The sequence below is a fragment of the Cebus imitator genome, unplaced genomic scaffold (assembly GCF_001604975.1).
Source record: "Cebus imitator isolate Cc_AM_T3 unplaced genomic scaffold, Cebus_imitator-1.0 Scaffold606, whole genome shotgun sequence".
In the NCBI taxonomy this organism is placed as follows: domain Eukaryota; kingdom Metazoa; phylum Chordata; class Mammalia; order Primates; family Cebidae; genus Cebus; species Cebus imitator.
In genome coordinates this window covers 433520-439502 of record NW_016107921.1, presented here as the reverse complement: position 1 = coordinate 439502, position 5983 = coordinate 433520, and the positions used below count along the sequence as shown (strand labels likewise).

The 5983-nt window shown below is 39.0% G+C and overlaps 1 protein-coding gene and 1 pseudogene across 7 annotated transcripts in view; both read left to right on the top strand.

The window, feature by feature from the left end:
• The window catches only part of LOC108294840, an 8644-nt pseudogene extending 5767 nt beyond the window's left edge, over positions 1-2877 (top strand). The window contains exon 2 of the transcript XR_001821192.2: positions 1428-2877. The product of XR_001821192.2 is annotated as an L-lactate dehydrogenase A chain-like (transcript). The remainder of the gene's footprint in view (positions 1-1427) is intronic.
• GSTCD (glutathione S-transferase C-terminal domain containing) overlaps positions 1-5983 on the top strand; it is a 145095-nt gene that overhangs the window by 67859 nt on the left and 71253 nt on the right. The gene's annotated exons all lie outside the window — the stretch shown is intronic.

Here is a 5983-nt window from a genome sequence, read left to right as displayed (position 1 = left end):
GGCTTTCAGATTTGGTCTTTGTGTGGACGTTCTGTTTGTTGATGATGAAGTTATTTGTGTTTCTTAGTTCTAATAGTCTGGGCCCTCCGCTGTAGGACTGCTGAGGTCCACTCTCGGCCCTGCTTACCTGGGGATTGCCTGCAGCAGCTGCAAAACAATAAGGGTTGCTACCAGTTTCTTCTTCTGCTATCTTTGTCCCAGAAGGATACCCACCAAATGTCAGTCTGATCTCTCCTTTATGAGGTGACTCTTTGGATATACAGGGGTCAGTGAGCTGCTTGAGGAGACAGTCTGTCCTTTATAGGAACTCAAGTGCTGAGCTCCGAGCTCCTTTGTTCATTCAGAGCCTCTGGGCAGGTACGTTTAGGTCTGCTGCAGCAGAACCTATAAACCGCTTTTTGTTCCCAGATTCTCTGTCCCAGGGAGTTAGGGCTTTATTTATGAGTTTCCATTGTGCTGCTGCCTTTTTTTTTTTTTCAGGGCTGCCCTACCCAGCATGGAGGCAGCCTGGTCACTGTCTGCCTGCAGAGGCTTTGCTGAGCTGCTGTTGGCTCCGCCCAGCTGCCATGTGAACTTCCCTGCAGTATTGTTTATATGGGTCTAGTTAGAACTGCCTTGGCAATGGTGGCCCACCTCTGTATTGGCTGACTCTCTCTGTAATGGCAGGTTGCCTTGGCAATGGCAGGCAGCCTCAGCAATGGCAGGTTGCCTTGGTAAGGGCTGGCGGCCTCAGCAATGGCGGACTACCTCCGTAGTGGTGAAGTACCTTGGTAATGGCGGACGCCCCTCCCCCACAAAGCTGGCCCGTCCCGGGTTCAGCTGCGCTTGCTGTGAAACTCTCAATCCAGAGAGTTTTCTGACTGCTATTCTTTTGTGGGGTGGGATCAGCCGAGCCTGATCACCTGGCTCCCTGCCTCAGAGCCTTTTTTTTTTTAGCTGAATAGTCGCCTCTATGCTAGTTGCCTGTTGAAAAGGCACCGGGATATTTGTGATTTCCCATGCAGCGACTCACTGCGCAGGCTTAAACAGCAGTGCTGAGATTCGTGGCGCTTTTTTTGCCCAGGACTCTCCTGGCCTGGCTCCCTGTTCAGTCCGCTCTTTAATGAGATGAATGGGCGACTTCCCCGGTCTCCAATCGCCAGCCAGAAGGACACCTGCACCAGTGTATTTTGTACGGAGAACCTCCGGCCGGGGCGCCAACAAAGCAGCCGCATGGGGCAAAGCAGCCGCGCTGACCAAAAGAACCATGCCGGCCAAAACAGCCGTGCTGGTGACCTGTGGGGCTCCTCCGCCTGAGAATCTCCTGGTCCGTGGGGAATAAAATGCAGCTTCCACTCACCCTCTGTGCTTTCACTGGGAGCTGCAACTCTGAGCTGTTCCTAAAGGCCATCTTGGATCTCGTGCTTGCCATCAGTATCTTAATGAAGGACTTGGCAGATAAAGTTGCTCTTGTTGATGTCATGGAAGACAAATTGGAGAGAGAGATGATGGATCTCCAACATGGCAGCCTTTTCCTTAGAACATCAAATATTGTTTCTAGCAAAGACTATAATGTAACTGCAAACTCCAAGCTGGTCGTTATCATGGCTGGAGCACATTAGCAAGAGATAGAAAGCTGTCTTAATTTGGACCAACGTAACGTGAACATCTATAAATTCATCATTCCTAATGTTGTAAAATACCGAACTGCAAGTTGCTTATTGTTTCAAATCTAGTAGATATCTTGACCTGTGTGGCTTGGAAGATAAGTGGCTTTCCCAAAAACTGTTTTATTGGAAGTGGTTGCAATCTGGATTCAGCCCGATTCCATTACCTGATGGGGAAAGGCTGAGAGTTCACCCATTAAGCTGTCATGGGTGTGTCCTTGGGGAACATGGAGATTCCAGTGTGCCTGTATGGAATCGAGTGAATGTTGGTTGCTGGTGTCTCCCTGAAGACTCTGCACCAAGATTTAGGGACTGATAAGGAACAGTAGAAAGAGGTTCACAAGCAGGTGATTGAGAGTTCTTACGAGGCGATCAAACTCAAAAGCTACACATCCTGGGCCATTGAACTGTCTGTGGCAGATTTGGCAGAGATTATAACGAAGAATCTTAGGTGGGTGCACCCAATTTCCATCAGGATTAAGGGTCTCTATGGAATAAAGGATGATGTCTTCCTTAATGTTCCTTGCATTTTGGGACAGAATGGAATCTCAGACGTTTTGAAGGTGATTCTGACTCCTGAGGAAGAGGCCAGTTTGAAGAAGAGTGCCGATACTCTTTGGAGGATCCAAAAAGAGCTGCAATTTTAAAGTCTTCTGATGTCATACCATTTCACTGTCTAGGCTACAACAGGATTTTAGTTAGAGGTTGTGCATATTGTTCTTTTTATCTGATCTGTGATTAAAGCAGTAATATTTTAAGTTGGAGTGGAAAAAACATCAATTCCAGAAGTTAGAAATAGGAATGTTTTATAGAGTCCTACAGCTATATCCTGATGCTAGATGACACTAATCTTGTGTAGTCCTAAACTGGTTAGTGTGAAATAGTTCTGCCACTTCTGAGGCACCACTGCCAATGCTGCACATGCTGTAGTTGCCCCTTGAGCCAGATGGATGTTTATCGTGTGTTATGTAACTTCCTGGCTCCTTCACTGAACATGTCTAGTCCAACATTTTTTCCCAATAAGTCACATCCTGGCATTCAGTGTATAGATCCAATATTGCATGTCTTGTGCATAATTGTTCCACAGGATCTTATTTTGTGAACGATACAGATATGAGTAGTGTACATTATCCTATAATTTAAAAAGATCTACATATAAACAATGCAACCAACCATCCAAGTGTTACACCAACTAAAACCCCCAATAAACCTTGAACAATGAAAAAAAAAAGATTTCATCTTGTCTTGATTTCCTCACCTGCAGGATAAGGAAACTGTTGAATAAGCTTTGTGGGGCTATCTGTCTCTACTATGCTGCAGTATGCTTTGGGGAGTCCCATTACTTTATAATTGCCCACCCATTTCCATTCTCTACCCCTCCAACTCAGTCTGTGATGGTTGTTGGATTATTCTTCATAATATAGAACCCTAATCACATTGAGCATCTGTTCAGGAATGGAAAATAATAAAATATTAATAGCTTTCTGTATGCAATGGGTGTTTTGTTAGTTACCATTTATTAAAAGCTGATTAAATAAATTCTACTTGCTAAACAAAAATTTATTGATACATTTTTATGTCTGGTACATTTTGGCAGCTAAAGATAGTGAATTGATTCAGTATTTATGCATATCACACTAGTAGGGAAATTAAAATTTTATAATTTTGTATTTAATCTTCTTAGCTGATATATATATGTGCATATATGTATATGCATATACACACATATATATGTCATGTATGTATGCTTACCTTTCTGATATTAATTTCCTTATATAGAAAGTGGATCCTCCAGGCATAATGCATTCTCAGAATTCCCAAAACCTCTTTGTCATTGCCAACCTGGAATGACTTTCCTCCCTTTATCATGTCTATTTATCTTTCAATATACAGCTTAGATATTAGATAGCAAGTCTTCCTTTCTCAACATCTTCCTTCTAATTTTGTTGAACATTACGTTTTAACCTTGAACTATAATTTACTTAGGTTCACATTTTCGCCTCCATGAGACTGCTACATTTTGCTGGCAGGAAGTAATTTAAAAACATAAACTTTTGAGTCAAATAGACCAGACTCTGTCATTTACCAGTTATGCCTGCTTATGCAAGTTACTCCCTTTCTCTAAGTCTTGGTTTTCTCATCTGCAAAATGGGGATGTTAGTAATGACTTCTTATAGGGTAACAGTAACAATTAAAGAAGACAATGTTTGTAACATACTTAGTACCATGCTTGTCACGTTGGTAAGTGTTCAATAAATTCAAGGCATTTTTAATAACACCATTGTTTTATTATATAATTTTAATTATATTAACAATCCCTTTTACCCTGTGAACTCTTAGAAATCACTCAATGTTTTGGATGTAGCAAGTGTTTAATACTTATATTTAGGAGAACTTTAATGAATGTTGTTGAATAAAGGCTTATAGGAATTCAGAAAAGGGAATGATTAGTTCTGATTATTGAATTAAGGAAGACTTTATTGGAGTTGGCATTTGAACTTTTATGTCTGAATTATGATTTGACAGAAATGAGCAACGAAAAAACATTGGAAGCCAATGATATGCAATTTCAGAGAGAAGTGTTAGCTAAGTTTTACGTTAATAAAAAAACCTTAGTTCAAGCTCTTTATTCTTGATGGATTGGTTTGTTTTATAAATGCATTTAAAGTGTTGGCATAGTAAGAATATAGTAAATATTAGCCGGTGTTTTAACAACCCATATATAGACTACATGTTAAATAACAAAAACTCACCTTGTACCTATAGTACATATGTGTCTTTCACAGTAGCTTGAGGGAGTTCTGTATGACAACATTTCGTTAATATTTTTGTTTGCAGTACTTGTTTAAAAGTAACAAAACATTTATTTTAAATATTGTTTATTTCAGCTATGTATTATTCTTCCTGTTTGTTCGAATTAGTGAGACAATATTTTGCAAATGGCTTTAAATTGTCAGATGTTAAGGATTATCATGCCATTGTCCCACTGGTGTAGCTAAATTTGAGAGAAGTCTATATAAGTAACAGCTTACAACAGCTGCAATTGCTTGATATGTGAAAACAATCAAGGGATATATATTATGTGAAATTCAAGGTCGCTTTATTTTAATTAAACATGTCTTGAATTATAGTATGTTCCATAACAATGTAACTAAGATTTTTTTCTGTCATACTCTTTTTAACTTTTTATTTTAATATCCTTTCCAGACATATGAAAGTTACAATAATAGTACAACAATTCTAATATACCTTTTTTTTTTTATTTGAGACTGAGTCACCCAGGTTGGAGTGCAGTGGCATGATCTCTGCTCACTGCAACCTTTGCCACCTGGGTTCAAGTGATTCTCTTATCTCAGCCTCCCAAGTAGCTGGGATTACAGGAACCTACCACCGCAACTGGCTAATTTTTGTAGTTTTACTAGAAACAGGGTTTCACCATCTTGGCCAGGATGGTCTTGAACTCCTGACCTCGTGGTCCACCCACCTCGGCCTCCCAAAGTGCTGGGATTACAGGTGACAGCCATGGCACCTGGCCTCTAATATACCTTTTATCCAGATTCCTCAATGTTAACATTTTGACATCTTTACCTTATTTCTGTCCCTTTGTCACCCATACATACTCATTCTTTCTCTGAACTATGTGAGATAGTTACAGACATGACAGCCATCATTTACTCCTAAATGTCAGAGTGAGGTTCTTAAAAATAAGAAAAAATAAAAACATTTTCTTAAATAACCAAAAAACAATTATCAAATTAACAAGTTAAGATTGATGCAATATTATTTCCTATTCTACAGGCCTTATTTAGATTTTGCCATTTGTCCCAATAGTGTCCTTTATAGGAACAAAAAAATTCCATATTTATGTTTTGCATGTAGTTGTCACATCTCTGGTTCTCTTTTAATCTGGAACACTTCCTCAGTCTTGCTTTGTCTTTCTTGACCTTAACATTGTTGAAGAACACAGACCAGTTATTTTGCAGAATGTCCCTCATCTTGGATTTGTCTGGTGTTTTCTGATTATTAGAATCAGGTGATATACTTGGAGCAGGAATAGCATAGAAGTGATTTTTCTAAGTGCATCATGTCATGAGGACAACATTTGTAAAACATAAATTTTGGAAATTTGGAAAAGAAACAGTTTTATAATTTTTTAAAATGTTTGCAAACATATATTTCTCAATTCTTTTATTTTTAACATTTTTCATTTTTTAGCCAATCAATAAAATATTAAGTATGAAATAATACTTTCCCTGTAAGATTCTCTAACAAATTATTGGTTTGTCAAGTATATTTATTGTTAAATGAAGGTAAATATAGAAAGACATTCTTTTTTT